A 16,258-nucleotide genomic window follows, 5' to 3' on the forward strand; every position below is an offset into this window, starting at 1 on the left:
CGTGCCAAAGGATTTGGCAAAAATTAGAAACAAACAACAACTGACTGTATTCAATTGACCAAAAGGGAAATATTTAATCCAGGAATAATGCCAAAATTTGAATTTTTATAAAGACACTTATTATGTGGTAAAGTGAATCATCTGAGGTCAATCTCGAGAAGTCTATTAGTAGAGTTCGACCAAGAAAAGTATGCAGAGATGTTGAGAGCACACCAGTGCCTATGTTATTTATATGTCATAATTTCATAGAAGTTTGACGTTTAAAATAACACCTGCACTGGTGTGCTCTCAACATCTATGCAGACTTTTCTTGGTCTAACTCTACTAATAGACTTCTCGAGATTGACCTTGTGCTGTCAAAATCTCTGCAGACTTTTCTTGGTTTAACTCTAGCCACTAAAGAGATCCACCAATTACTTACCATATTAATAGGTGTATATCAGCAAAATTTCATACCGATATGGTTTTATAAGAAATAGGTAAAACTGACTTGAAAGATTTAATTAGATTTTTACTTTGTTGCAAGTAAAGTTAAATAGTAAATAAAGTAACTATGTACCTAAGTATGTATTTATCTATACATGTATGTATATAACGTCGCCTAGTACTCATAGTACAAACTTTGTTTAATTTGGGGCTAGGTCAACCAGTGTAAGATTGTCCCCAAATATTGATTTTTATGAACTCACGAGCTCTCACCATTCCATGCACCTGCCTCATTCCTATCAAACACGTCTGTCAAATAGGACTATAAAAAATGCAAGTCGGGCTCGCCCACCGAGCGTTCCTTACAAATTTAGTTATTGATTTTTTAATTTTTTACAAATTTATAGTTTTTAGATTATTCCCTGTACTTATAATGTAATACAATATTACTTGCCAAATTTCATAGTTCTAGGACAACGGGACTTCTCGTTGACCTAGCTACCTACTACCCACCTACTTAAGTACCTTTAAATTTTGAATCCCTTGAGAATGTCGAAATTTACTTACGTATTTTGGCATAAACCACCGTATCTTTTTTTTACGTTAATGTAGGTGTTTGATTTTTTTCTACATCTTTAAGGGAATTTAGACCTGAGTATACACTAAAATAAAGTTACATATTTACTTATTATTTAACAAAATATACAACTAAACCTATTACAAATTAAAACTTATACCTAAACACACTCGATCAATTAATAAATTAACTCTAAATTAAACTAAATTAAAACTAAGCTACATAAAGCCACAACCGAGAACTCAATCAAACAACCCGTCCCGCGCCCTTCCAGATGCAAAGGTGCCCATCACGCTCGCCGCGTTGCCACGCTGGACCGCGATAGACAGCCTCTGCATCAGGAATGACCCGGAACGAGGGTCATGACCTCCCTCCCTCAAACGTTGCCCCAACTCACTCAAAAAAATTTTGGCCTCGGCACACCAACACCCGGACGTCTCCACTGCCAAAGGGACAAAAAGATATTTTGTTAGCAGGGCCGAGTACTTATCGCGCTTCCGAAGCGCCGCTAACTCAGCCGCCGCTCCTGCCGCCCGGACCGTCCGGTCCATGTGCGAGGCGGCAAACGTGCTGACACATGTGGCATCCCAAAGTAGACACTTACCCTTCTCCCATGGAATAAGTGTCAGCCCGTCGGGTCTTTTGCCATCGGACCGGCTCAGGCCTGGATGTTCCAACATGCACGGCACATTCGCAGACAAAAGAGCCCTCCTCACAATGTCATTTAGGGCATGGTGGCGTGGAAACCTCCCCACACACCGACAACAACTCAACGCATGATGGCCGTTACTCTCAACCTGAGTATATGGTTTTAATTTCAACTCGATACCTCCACGTGTTTCCGAGATAAAGGATCTTGACAGACAAATGGACGGAGGACGGACGGACAACAAAGTGATCCTATAATGGTTCCGTTTTTTCCTTATGAGGTACGGAACCCTAAAAAAGAAAAGTTCGGAAGCAGGATCCTGTAGGTACCACCCATCCACGAAGACAGAGAGTTTGTTGAAGGAATGGGTCATCGTATCACAAAATAATCTCTGAAAATAAATAAAATCGATGAAATAGGTACCAATAACCATGTGTCAGAAGGTACGAGGATGGCAACATCAATCACTAATTAAAAAAAGTCTATTTTCCAATAGAAAAGAACTTTAAAATATATAAAAAAATATATTATTTTTTCAAGCGTTTTATTATCTAACAGGGATTTTGAAGTCGATAAACCTGAAAGAAATAAAAATCAGTTTTCGGTAGCTTATGTTATTAGCTTTCATTTGGTACCATTTCCTTCAGAATTGCATGAAAATTGGAAAAGTTATTGAGCGGAGAGCCAAATATGTTTAGTATTTAAGAAGCTAAAATGCTTGCTATTTCCAAGCTAAACACGAGATACTTGAATTTGTGTAGAATGGTTCTGAGATTTTCGGGCAGTAAACTACACAGAAAACATTTTATGCCTGTACAAAGTTTAATATACAAGAATAACAAAAAAAAAGTCTGTATAAGCTTAATTTTATCGCCTTTAACATAATGGTATAAACAGATGTTACATTTTAGACCAAATACCTAACAAAACTGACATATTACGTTTTTTTGCTCTCCTCAAAAATTTGACAAAACTGGGTTACTTGTTTTCTGCTTAGGGCAGCCGAGATAGATTCAGCATTAGTTAGAGTAGTACAATACCTACCAAAGCTCTAGAGACATAGACTATTAGTTTAGTACAACACAATACATGTTTATTTCTAGATACTTTCCCACTCCCAGTAATTTTTAGGCCAACAAAACAAAGCTATACATTCACTTAAAATAATCGATTAGCTTGACTGTTATTATTAGCCCTGCATTTTAGGTTATGTAGCATAATTTCTAAAATCAAATTTCCTAAGTTTGTACTTAGTATTACAAAGTATTATCATTAGGCTTTTTGAACGTAGCTAACTCAAACTATTGTCATTAGGCATTTTGTACAAAGGAATATCGATTTTCGAAAATAAGAACGATCGATTAAAAGTGTATTAGGACATGCATCTTTAGGAATTTCGTACATTAGACATTCTGATTTTCGATGTTCTGTCTTTAGGAATTTCGTACTTAGGAAATTTGATTTTAGAAATTATGCTTCATAACCGCATTTTATTGTATAGTTTGAGCGAGACATGTGCTTTCTCCACAGACTACATCCCAAAGATTCGCTGTCACATACCTACATGGGCACATCCCATGATTACCCCTGGAGCTACGTATATTTTGTTGACATTTGTAATTACGAAATTTTTAAAAGTCTAAACTAACTTTGCAGTTTGCACGGATTCGAACAGAACAAAGTGAGGAAGTGTCATTTTAAACGACAAATGTTCATAGAAATTTGACAATAATGATGAGTTGATGACATTGAGACATTTTGTCGTCGCAAAAGGCATACAAACTTAGTTGGTCCGATTCATAGTCTAATAAAACATGGTCTTCTCTTCCCAGAGTGACACAAGCCTACGTCACAATAACATTGCCACTTTGTATAGCGCTATTGCATACTATTATATAGCGCTGTCGCATGATGACCTAGGCTTGTGTCAGTCACGTGGTCGGAAGAGAGTACCAGGCGGAGTATATTATTATACCATGGTCATGTGGTCACCGTGAGTTGTCTTTACATCAATTAAGGTATTCTTATTTTTTCCTAGTTTTGTAGTAGGTAGATTGAAACATTTAATAATGCTTTAATTGAGTTTACTTAACATTAATTATAAATCACATGTGCTCCATCTAGTTGGAAAGTGACATGTGGCTTTCTCCCACTTGTGACCCCATTTTGAACGTCCGTGGAAGCGTTCAAGTTTTTGCCCCTCACAACAACATTCTAGCCAGGCAGGGTTGTCGGCTTTCCGTTGAAGTTGAAAAAGCAAATTGGCTTGACACACTGCCGTATGTTGAACGCAGTAACTGGATTGATTACGTTATTGACTAGTTTTAGACTTGAAACATGAGTTAATGTTTCTAAAATAGGGTGTTATTTTTACCTGTGTGATGAACGTTTAGAAGTTCTATCTCGGTACTAGCTGTGTAGAGGTGGCAGACTGACAAAATTCTCTCTCGAAATCTAAAAGTGAATAACAATTTATTTATGAACTCGAAAATTATAGTTATTTAAAAACATATATAAACGCGACAAATCTATAATTACGCGTATCGCAAAAAAAATATGCATTAAATTTAATAACAAAGATTATTTGAACAGTCATATTTAAACTGTACACATTGTAAATAATTTATAATTCAGTATGTCAGATAAAGTCATTCCACTATAAAAATTATTAAAAAAATAAAACAATAGGTTAGTAAGATGCAGCACAAGTAGATATAAATATCAGACATTCAGAACAACTTTTTGTATGTGATTGGAAACGACAGGGATGACCGCGGTAGTGAAGTGCAAAAGTGATGCAAGTCTTATCGATGAAGTAATGACAATCGACAAAACTGAAAAATCCGCTGACGCGTGTTTGTCGCCGGTGTCGATGAATTAAAATAGTCTATCAATAGTACCTAGACCACATGACCCTACAACTGACCCAAATTTCACTCGACCATCGAACTGGCGGAGAAATGGCAGTTTTCATCACTATTTTATGTACCTATTTTCCGTTTTATGGACACTCAATTCTGTCACATCTATATATTATATTCGCCATTATACGTACAGATGCAGCGAATAATCCTTGCGCATCATATTTTCTCTGAAACATTCGTATTAATTATGCTATTTCAATCTGTCTCACTCAGTACAACGATGGTACTGAGTGAGACAGACTTGAGATTATTCACCACATCTGTATAAATGTGGCTTGTCAGCTTGTGTTGTGGGGTATCAACAATGTATTAGAACATACATTACTGGTGGTAGGTGAAAAACGTTTTAAATAATTTATATATTCCATTTATTACAGTGATTATTGTTTCCTCAATGATCAATGGTCCATTAAACCATCATTAATGCAGTTTTATAATGAGCGAAAGCTATTTTTTCATCAAACGATAGTAGTATTGCTGCAAATAATAATATTACCTAATAAATTGCTGAAAAAATACAATTCCATGCAAAATAAAAACATTATTTATGTACCAAAAATGGATGTGTCTATCATTAACAATAGTTAATGACCCATGTCACAGTCGTGTGCTAACATTGACAACTGTCATCTCCATGATAATGGCCGTCGACTCATACGCAGCAATTACGAACATTTACGAGTATAAGCTCGTGTAGGCCAATATAGCGTGAGAACATATACTTAAATATATAATTTGTCGATATTGTATCCCAGAATAGGTTTGCTTCAGATTAATCCTATTCTTATATCATAGCTTTTATTTACTTATATCATAAATAACAAAAATATCATATCATTAATCATTCTTATCTAGCGCTAAGAGCGTGCGACTTTTAATCCGAAGGTCGCGGGTTCAAACCCCGTACTACTACCGTATAAGTTTACGAAATATCATTCATCATCGTTATCATTTGATATTTACCATGCGCTTTTCGGTGAAGTTTACCCTCTGGGTTGGAAGGTCAGATGGCAGTCGCTTTCGTAAAAACTAGTACCTACGCCAATTCATGGGATTAGTTGTCAAGCGGACCCCAGGCTCCCATGAGCCGTGGCAAAAATGTCGGGATAACGCGAGGAAGAAGAAGATCATGAATAACAAAAAGGCTTAAATATAACTTTTATGAACAGGGTGGTTATGATTATGCTTGTGTAATGGCTCCTCTACATGATGGGCCAGCGCCGGCCACTCCAAGGGACGCAGCCGTGCGGTAGAATGAGATAGCAATATCACTTGCTCCCTCTAACGCATAAATGCGTCCCTTGGAGTGGCCGGCGCTGGCCCATCGTGTAGAGGAGCCATAATATGTATTTCACTCGTGATTTCACTAGACATATATCGACCGGGATATGGACCTTTTGTATTGTTTTCGAGCTCCCGATATGTAATATGTGTAATATTTATTAAAGATAGGCTTGTGTCTTCTTTCTTTCATTGGCGAGCGAGACCTATTCACTTTGTTTGTTGTATTTTAAACCGGCAAAGTCTATTTGCATTTTATTACCTGTTGCCTATATAGTGCACTAGAAAACTTAAATTAGAACCGGCGTTAATGTGGCATTACCGGCATTGCATGAGCACATCATCATGTAATAAGTAGGCTCTGAATGACGGAACCGACGTGAAGTAAGATGGATGGCTATCGTGTGCCTAATCGACATATTTTTTACGCTGTTATTTGTCCCAATTAATAAAACATATACCTTAGGCATTCATAAAACTTTACAAGTCTCAAATAGTTAACTTATGTTTTATTCCTTTCTTACAAATAATATAGGTAACGCCGCGAGCACGCAACGAATTCGCTCCCATTCCAATATGACAATACGCAGCGAGATCGTTTCGCGCTCGCGGCGAATTCGTTGCGCGCTCGCGGCGGATTCATTGCGCGCTCGTGGGGAACTCGCTGCGCGTTTGCCTCTTTCAACTCGCTCGCAAATCGTCAGTGTGGCCGCGCCCTAAAAAGTTACCTTATCAAAAGGCCACGAAACAGACCCTCAAAGCGTTACGAGCGAAATAGCATGTAAGATCATGTGGATAAAATGTGTGACATAAATCGTCTTTGATACAATAAACTGTGCTCTTGCTAACCTAACTTCTCTTTTGTCTACAGGTAACAACCACATAACTTCGCGCTCACATGCCATTGTTCCGAAGCTTTCATGTCATATGTAAGTTCTCGTACCTAACACACCGTACACACCGTCGTAGTAACAGTGACTGCATTTCGCCGCCCTTAATAGTGGGAAAGTATTACTTAACTACATAGCTTAATACAAAACCCATACATAATGTGCTTTTCCATATGCATCGTTGAAAATCGTAGAAAGCGCACAAGCTCACAAATAGGTGACCTGATGATTTGATGCAATTACGGGTAGTTAAAGGGCATTCCTATACTGGGTTGTCAGAGCGACCATCACTGATTGCGGTAGGTAACATTGGGTAAATACTTGTCAGTATCGCAACGCAGCCAATACTGATTGTTTATGGATTGCGTGTGTAAATGATATGCGAATATTATAACGGATGTTGAAATTAAAAAGTTACTAATTCGTATAAATAACGCACAGGCATATAGGTAAATAATATTTACCATATTTACTAAATACCTATGCAAGTATGCAGTCTGACAATTTAGTAGAAATTAGCGTATCGTTCATTACGCGGTAGTGAACGATACGCTAATGTTTCTCTGTCGCATTAATATTGAAGAGTGATAGAAACATACCCATACATACGTTTTTCTCAGTTATACGTAATAGGTACCTAAGACCTACTAGGTATGCAAAATACGAGTGTGTGACCTTAAAGGCCCTACTTGACTTGGTGGTAAGCTGAGGTTTCTGTGGGACGTCAGTTGTACTGCTTGAATAGTTAGTTACCTACTAGCGAAGGAAACGGTATAGTCACTCTCTGTCTATCACTTCAATATTAATGCGACAGAGAAACATTAGCGTATCGTTCACTACCGCGTAATGAACGATACGCCAATTTCTACTAAATTTTAAGACTGCATAGGTATTTAGTAAATATGGTAAATATTATTTACCTATATGCCTGTGCGTTATTTATACGAATTAGTAACTTTTTAATTTCAACATCCGCCATAATATTCGCATATCATTTACACACGCAATCCATAAGCAATCAGTATTGGCTGCGTTGCGATACTGACAAGTATTTGGGCGTTTTCAGAAATAAATATTGAAAACCTGATTCTTTCACATCTGGACGTTATTGGGCTCATTCTACTCAGAATCTACAGCATTCTCCATCCCACCATTAAAAAAAGATGTCCCAAAATGTCCATTCCATTACGTCACGTTTTAGTATGAAATTTTTTTTCACTTGTATGTGCGTGACGTAGTGGAAGGTACAATTTTCATACAAATTGTTTGATCGCATAGTAAAATGTCTAGCACATGGAAGCTGTTGCAGAATTTTCCACACGTAACGCCTGCAATCGAAACGTTGATCATATATTAATAACTTTAAAAAGTAAATATTATTTTTAAGATTCATTTTAAATAAACCAAGAATAGTGCAGGTATTCATGAAAGAACTAATAACAAGTTAACTAAAATATAAATGTTATTTTATTAGATTTAATTTAGGTAGTTTAGGTAGTCATATTATATTTTATTTTGAATGTCTTAGTAAACCAGAGTTATACCAAGAAAAGTCTGCAGCGATTATGATAGCATACGCAGTGCCAGAGTTATTTATACGTCATAATTTCATAGAAGTTTGACGTTTAAAATATCACTTGCACTGCGTGGGCTATCAAAATATCTGCAGACTTTTCTTGGTCTAACTCTAACACATTTGCCCAAGGTTGATATTTGTCGGGTTATTCAGGGCCACGGTACATATTGATTACACTTTATAGCTGTATCAACACACTGCCACCTATATAGTATAGTAAGTTGATATGCACTTTGCACCGTTGCAATATCAACGCACCCCCACCTACAAACACAAGTTGTTATATGCACTTTGCAGCTAACATTGACGTATAATATATATGGACGGGCACTACGGGCACTAAAAATGGTACTAGCTCAGCGGTGTTTCTCACGAATTCCAGCCAATCGTGCAGTCTAACGCAACTAGTTGCGACCAATAGCGCGCGTAATGCGAACTCTTCAACCAATCGCGCGCGTGATGCGAACTCATCAACCAATCGCGTTGTAGCGGTGTCACACCGCTGTACTGGCCCCTCTCATGCCTCATTATTATTGCCCGTAAAGACAGTCCCTAGATATTTATGTCCATGGCAGCTAAGTATATGAACGCACCAGCCGTTCGTGCGATAAGCGCAGCGAAGGAAAGTGTTCGCGCGTTGAAGTCTATCGTTACCGTATTGCGTTACTATAGGCGCTGTATTCGGAAACTGTTCTATCAATGCCAATTACCAATTATGCTTAATATGAACTAATTTTATATCAATGATAGCGCGTAGCTGTCGCTCACATGTGCCTTAGCTATGCTGAATCATAAGCTGAATAGAAATTGGATTAATATTATAAACTCTACCAAACCTAACATCAGTCACTGTCATTGTCTTAGGTAGGCATCGTGGAAAATATAGCAGTCATAATTAGTGAGTCAACTAGTAATTCAAACCTAATGAACCTGGGTGATGATTACCTGTAAATAAGTAACATTTCTTATATGAAAATTAGTGTCCGACCGATGTTTCGGATTTGGCAGGTCTTGGCATAAAATTCAGTAGTAAAATAGGTATTGATATGGTACGAAGCATTTAGTAACTAACTGAGAAAAAGGCCTCTTTTCACTTTTCCCTTTTCGACTCCCCTGAAATATTATATGAACCCTCGACATTCACATTACGTACTTTATTATTAGATAATAATGTAATGTATAATCTTGTCATCTTATTTTCGCGTAATCATACGTTAGTTGTATGATTACGCGAAAATAAGATGACAAGATTATACATTACTCGGACTCAAGTTTGCAATTACGTAATGGTCTTAGCCTAGAGTCGTGCGTGAATATTGATTGCCCAATCACTTTGCATTTAACAAGCCAGTCAAGGTCACGGGCTTATGATGAGTTTCATTTATGTTGTTTATTTTATTAATACGTACCTATAATTACTATTACTCAAAAATTCTGGACATCGAAGTCTGATAATATAAGAGTTAAAATAAAATGTTATGTACACAAGTAAATAAAAAACCAGACTAAGTGCAAGTTCATTTAACTCACGCACCGAGGGTTCTGTACAAACTTTCAATTCGTGCAACGATAAACACTAAAGATTTTTGAGCACATGGTATACTTACCTCTACTACTACACCAAGTATACTTGTAGGTATGGTATTTTTTTGTACAATTTCAGAACCTCGATCTAGTCCATCCCCTTTGTTTTCACCGGTTTTACCGGCAGGTCCCGGCTTGTAATTGTTTATAAGTTACTCGTATATACTGAGTTGTACGGATTATTGCTTATATGAAATAGCCTAGAATTTTATTGTAGGTACCTGTATCCAATCTCTTTATAACAATTATATTCTTATTTTATTCATTATTTACTCTTCAATCTTCTTTCTCGTTCCCTCATTGCTGAGGATCTGAAGATCCAGAGGTCTCAATTTTGTGCGGTCATAAGGCAGGTGGACTGCACGAAGCAGACTACTGCCAGCCGTCCTCTTCATAGCGTTCGACCATCTCATACGTGCCGTGTCCCACCCCGAGCACTATCACAATCACACCTCTTTAATATCACAATTATACTTAATATTTAATTCGATGTGCCATGGGCCAATTGGGCCATGGCTTTTATAAAAATATTTGACTTAAAATAAATTCATGCGTAATATTCACGCATGAATATTATTTTCGGTATTTTACTTGGTAGCCGGTTAACATTGACACACTTTTTATTTTAATTCAAACATCCTTGCTCTTTACAAATATAAAGCAACTTCCCGCTTCAATTTCTCAGCAATATCAGACTGCACGAAATACATTGTACTTAAAGCCGAAGATTAAAAATTAATTGTAACTCGAAATTAGTCCCCATTATGCACTCTCTATTATCAAATTTTGTCTCTTCATTCCAAAGTTAACATACGTGCTCCGATGCTGTCATTTGTGGAAGAATCAAGATCTTTTATCGCGAGTAGATGATTTAATTAAAAATAATTTAGAGAAAGTCCTTAACATTAAGTTTAGTGACCGGTCTTGGTGTCAAGGGTCCCGTCCCATCAGGCACGGTGGCTTAGGCATCCGTAGGATGTCTGGTGTAGCTTTGCCAGCTTTTTTGTCGTCGGTCCACAGTTCGTTGGGTCTCATAGGTAAAATCCTTCGCACAAACTATGAGGTCTCGGGCTTGGAAGACGCAAAAAATGCGTGGCTGCGTGCGTGTCCCGGTCAAGACATCCCTGAACATCCAGAGTCACAAAAAAATTGGGACGATCCAGTGTGTAAATTGGCTGTAGCTACCCTTCTCGACCAGTGCGGCGGCGCTGCGGAAAGAGCTAGACTTTTGGCAGTAGGCACTAGAGAGGCTGGGCACTGGCTCCGCGCGCATCCTTCTCCTAAAATCGGAACTTTTTTAGAGCCCAACACGCTCCGGCTCTCGATTTGCCTCCGTTTAGGTATCCCGGTGTGTGCCCCTCATCGTTGCCCCTGCGGTGCGGACGTAGACCAGTTAGGTCACCACGGTCTCTCCTGCCAGAGGAGCGCGGGCCGCTTCTCCAGGCATGCCGCCCTTAACGACATCATCCGTCGGTCTCTTGCATCGGTCAATGTGCCTGCTCTATTGGAGCCGACCGGCATATTGAGAAGTGACGGCAAGAGACCCGACGGGATGTCTTTGATTCCGTGGAGTATGGGGCGGGTGCTAGTGTGGGATGCAACCTGCGTAGACACGCTGGCCCCGTCACATCTCCACGGAACCTCTGCGAGGGCGGCAGCTGCTGCAGAGGCGGCCGAAAACGCAAAGGTTGGGAAGTATCGCGGTCTCGGCGCCGAATACTGTTTTGTTCCTTTCGGCGTCGAGACCCTGGGTCCGTGGGGTCCTGGCGCCCTGAGTCTCTTTGGAGAGCTTTCAAAGAGACTCAGGGACGCAACTGGGGACCCAAGAGCTGGCAGTTACCTCGCTCAACGCTTCAGTCTGGCAGTTCAGCGGGGTAACGCAGCCAGCATCTTGGGGACCTTGCCACAGGGGCCTTTTTTAGATTTAGTTTAGTTTAGTTTAATTTTATTTTAGAATAGTTTGTATTTACTTTAATTGTAATTTTAAGTTATTTTTATTTATTGTTTTTTGACTTGTTTTTGTACCATATATATGAATAAACTCTCATTGTAACAGCAAAGTAAAGTCATCTACAAATCTCGCTATCTCGTTTATCGTTCAAATGGAAAGAAATATCAAGTAGTCATGAATATACTGTCAAAATTTAAAATATCCCAATTTCGCTAGGCGAAACCTGCAGGTTTCGCCTAGCGAAATGCATAGAGCCAATACGAGCGTAAAAATTAACACGACGCGTAAACTCACTACACTACCCAGTTCCATCGGTTCTAGAAAATTCTAATTGTTGTTTACACACAATCAATGTCTAGGAATCGCATGCAGGAATGAATAACACGAAACGCGGTCGTTTCTGGTTCGGTGGAGAATCATATTTTAATCAGCGGCGCCATTTGCGGCGGGTATTTCCTGTATAATACACGCATTTACAATAGGATGACGTAGGATCGCGTCAATGTGAATCTGTATTAGCGGAACAATGCTGGGGACTGACCAGCAGGTACCATCAGCTGTAAAAGTGCATGGCGAATATAACAATGAATTCATTCATAATTTCTCCATGCAATTTCGCAGCTCACTGTACTATGTTTCGTGGTAGAATGTTCGCGATCCCTGGACAGGTCCCTTAAACGGCACATTGTGGGAAACACCGGTAAGATAAGATAAGATAAGATACATTTATTGATAAAATTGTACAAATTTTACACGTCAATTCAATGTGGATTCTTTTAACATAATATTTACTATGCTATACAATGTCAACCATATTATTATAAATATATTTAAGTATATAGGTAACGTTACAATGTTCGATTTGTCTTCTTAGTTCTCTATTACAATTTTAATTATCATGAATACAATTATTATATTTACTCATTAAGTTCTCAGTTTTTTATCTAATGTTATTTTTCACACTTTCTTAAAATAAATTCATTCACACTGCAGCAACACAGGTCAATCAACATTTTTTTAAGTTTATAAAGAAATATTTTATCGCTCGCTGAGGTAATTATGTCACTAGGTAAGGTATTATAGATCTTGACACCTAGGACAGCGAGTGACTTTCGGGCTTTAGCGGTGGTGTGGATGTATAGAATAGAGTATAGGTCCCTCCCCCTTTTTCTCAATAGAAAAAGCCGAGGGGTGAGAGTTTCACATACCCCTACAAATTGGGCCCACCTCAGGCTCGGGGGGACCATGCGTAGCCATATTCCCACATTGTAAATTAAAAAAAAGTTACTACGTATGTACATGTACATGTCATATACATGTTACCCTGTAAAACAGGCATCGGTAATAGGGAATTATTTGAAACTTCTTTCCAATATTTCTATAGCTTATATTTACCGACTTCTTACTCAAAGGAATGGATACTTCACTGACATAAAACAAATATTCAAATGTTAAGTATGCCCACCCACATTTGCAATGTCTTAGAAAACATATTTTCGAAGAACTCAAGAAGGCACTTAAGTAAAACGTTTGAATTCTTAATGGTTAATGGTTATGTGGTTAAGAGCGAAGACAGCCAAGGCTGTAATAAAAAACCGGTCAAGTGTGAGTCGGACTCGTGCACAAAGGGTCCCGTACCATTACGCAAAAAACTACAAAAAATCACGTTTGCTGTGTGGGAGCCCACATTTATTTTATTTTGTTTTTAGTATTTGTTATTATAGCGGCAACAGGAATACATCATCTGTGAAAATTTCAATTGTCTAGCTATCACGGTTCTCGAGTTACAGCCTGGTGACACACAGACAGATGGACGAAAAGCGGAGTCTTAGTAATAGGGTCCCGTTTTTAGCCTTTGAGTACGGAACCTTAAAAAGTGAACTTACTTAAGCGTTGATAACCTAGCAATAAGGGCGTGCGACTTTCAATCCGGGGAGGACGCGGGTTTCAACCCTGGGTTTTTGGAACTTATGTACAACATATCATATCGCTTTTCGGTGAAGGAAAACATCGTGCGGGAACCGGAATAATTCTAATAAGCCCTTTGTTTCCCCTCTAAATTGGAAAGTCAGATTGCAATCGCTTTCATAAAAACTAGTGCCTACTCCAATTCTTGGGATTAGTTGCCAAGTGGACCCCAGGCTTCCATGAGCCGTGGCAAAAAGCTGGAAGAACGCTAGGAAGATGATGATGGACATAAATTATGTCAACAAATTCTCTTTGCTATAGGTATAGCCCATAACCGCAAAGCGTGCGCCATTAATCGAGATGTTAAGGTAAGAAAGACGCGTCCGACGATATAATTTTTGTTAAATTGTGAGATTTGTGAGTAGGGAGCTAGGGATGGCGGGGCAGATATTGAGTATACTAATCTTTGCCAGTTATTTCAGGGGCGTCTAGAATTTCGTGATCTATTCTAGCCAAAGTCTAGCATAAATAATCTATTATGTATTTGATCAGTATAAAGTGGTTTTCAATTGCGTAATTGTTAATATGTTCAGTGGGTAGATTAGATAGTATGATAAATTCGGTTTCATATGCAAAATATGTGCAACTTGACAGGCGACCTAGATATTCAGGTGCAGTTAAGTATTACAACCGGAGTTTTTATAGACTAATTAACCGTGTAGGACTTAAATATTTATACAACGAGCCCAGGGCACATGTCAGAGGGCAATGCATGGGGCAATGAGAGACAGGGCCCGATAACATGGCGTCATAGAGATTTGTCTGTAATCCTGTTCCCAAAATTTGATACCGATTACCGAACGACACGAGGTTAATTTCTGTAAATATTGACACAAACCCCTCCCGACATACAGCGCGATTCGAGAAATGAATTGGAGATTCACTAGATATGAAATAGTAAAGATATGTGACGTTCCACGGAAAAAGGTACCTTATGGCGGCTGGCGCTTACGCTATTATTAACGCCGCTCCAATATTCAGCCGGGGCAATGGTACCTTTTGCCGTGGAACGTCACATATCTTTACTATTTCATATCTAGTGAATCTCTAATTCATTTCCCGAATCGCGCCGATAATATTTATGCATCAAACCATAGCATCAAACCGTTCATTTTCTTTGTCCAGACAGAGCACAGCTGCAAATAATGGGCTATTAAGTATCTGTTCGTTTTTACGTTTTGTGTAATTAACCTTGCATTATGGGAATCTAGTAATATATTGTGCATAAGAACAGAAAGTAAGCACTTCATGGTGGTTCCGGGCCATATTTTAAGGGGCTTTAAAGCGGCCGATGAACGGCAACCCTGCACCTGTTTAAACGCTCAGTATAATTGGGTAACATTGCTCGGTTCCCTCATTCCTTTAAAGGATGGAAAGACGAATGAACGGAAACAATAATGCAAAAACCAGCGATCTTATAAAGTAGAATAAACTATATACATAGCCACCAAGTAGGACGTGGACGCGGCAGGCCCAAACGGAGATGGCGGGATGACCTGGACAGCTTCCTGAACAACTGGCCGGAGGAAACACTAAATCGGGAGTCGTGGAAATCAAAGAGGCCTTTGCCCAGCAGTGGGATACTCAAATAGGCTAGGAAAAAAAAAAATAGCTGATGATGCTTATTAAATTATATGTTTTCAGAATCGTTTAAATAGCAATTACAATCGTACGTAACTATTAATTATAGAAATTCGTATCATAAATTGCATTTTCGAAATAGGCCCAATGTAACTTTCGTAACTCAATAAACGCGTGAATGAATGAGTATATAACCATTCCGTGCTCATTTGCGTGCGTGATGGAACCTAATCGATTAATAAAAATTCGTCTGATTTGTTTCCACGTTGTTAATTCTGTGTAACGAAGTTATGTAAAGCAAGAATTGCGGTAATCGAACCAATCTAAGAGTGATCTCGCATTAATTATCATGGATGTTTGGTATCGATTTTAGGGTCAAGTATTTAAAAGTATAAGTAAAGTATTTAAGAAATACTTGACAGTGAAATTATTTTTCATTGCTACTAGCGAATAAAGGGGCCCACTGATTAACAGTCGGCGGACTGTTAATCACGGCGGCCGGTATCGGCCTGTCAGTTAGAACAAAATTTTGACAGTTCCGAACAACTGACAGGCCGATACCGTCCAGCGGACTGTTAATCAGTGGGCCCCTTAAGTATGAGACCTGCCATCAGAGGATACTTAAGAGGCCCACAGATTATCAGTTCGCCGGACGATATCAGCCTGTCAGTTAATAGCAAAAGGTGACAGTTCCGAACAACTCACAGCTGATATCGTCCGGAGAACTGGTAATCTGTGGGCCCCTTTACTGACTTCGCATAGGGACTAGCTTTTCACCCGCCAATAGAATCCCGCCAACTGGCTTGTAAATACGTACCTACACGCACGTTGATTGTGTAGTGTTCTTTGAT

General features: G+C 38.8%; 1 long non-coding RNA gene across 1 annotated transcript in view; it reads left to right on the top strand.

The window, feature by feature from the left end:
- LOC134793710 (uncharacterized) overlaps nt 1-16,258 on the top strand; it is a 192,463-nt gene that overhangs the window by 68,023 nt on the left and 108,182 nt on the right. The gene's annotated exons all lie outside the window — the stretch shown is intronic.

The sequence above is a fragment of the Cydia splendana genome, chromosome 9 (genome assembly GCF_910591565.1).
Source record: "Cydia splendana chromosome 9, ilCydSple1.2, whole genome shotgun sequence".
Taxonomy (NCBI): Eukaryota; Metazoa; Arthropoda; class Insecta; order Lepidoptera; family Tortricidae; genus Cydia; species Cydia splendana.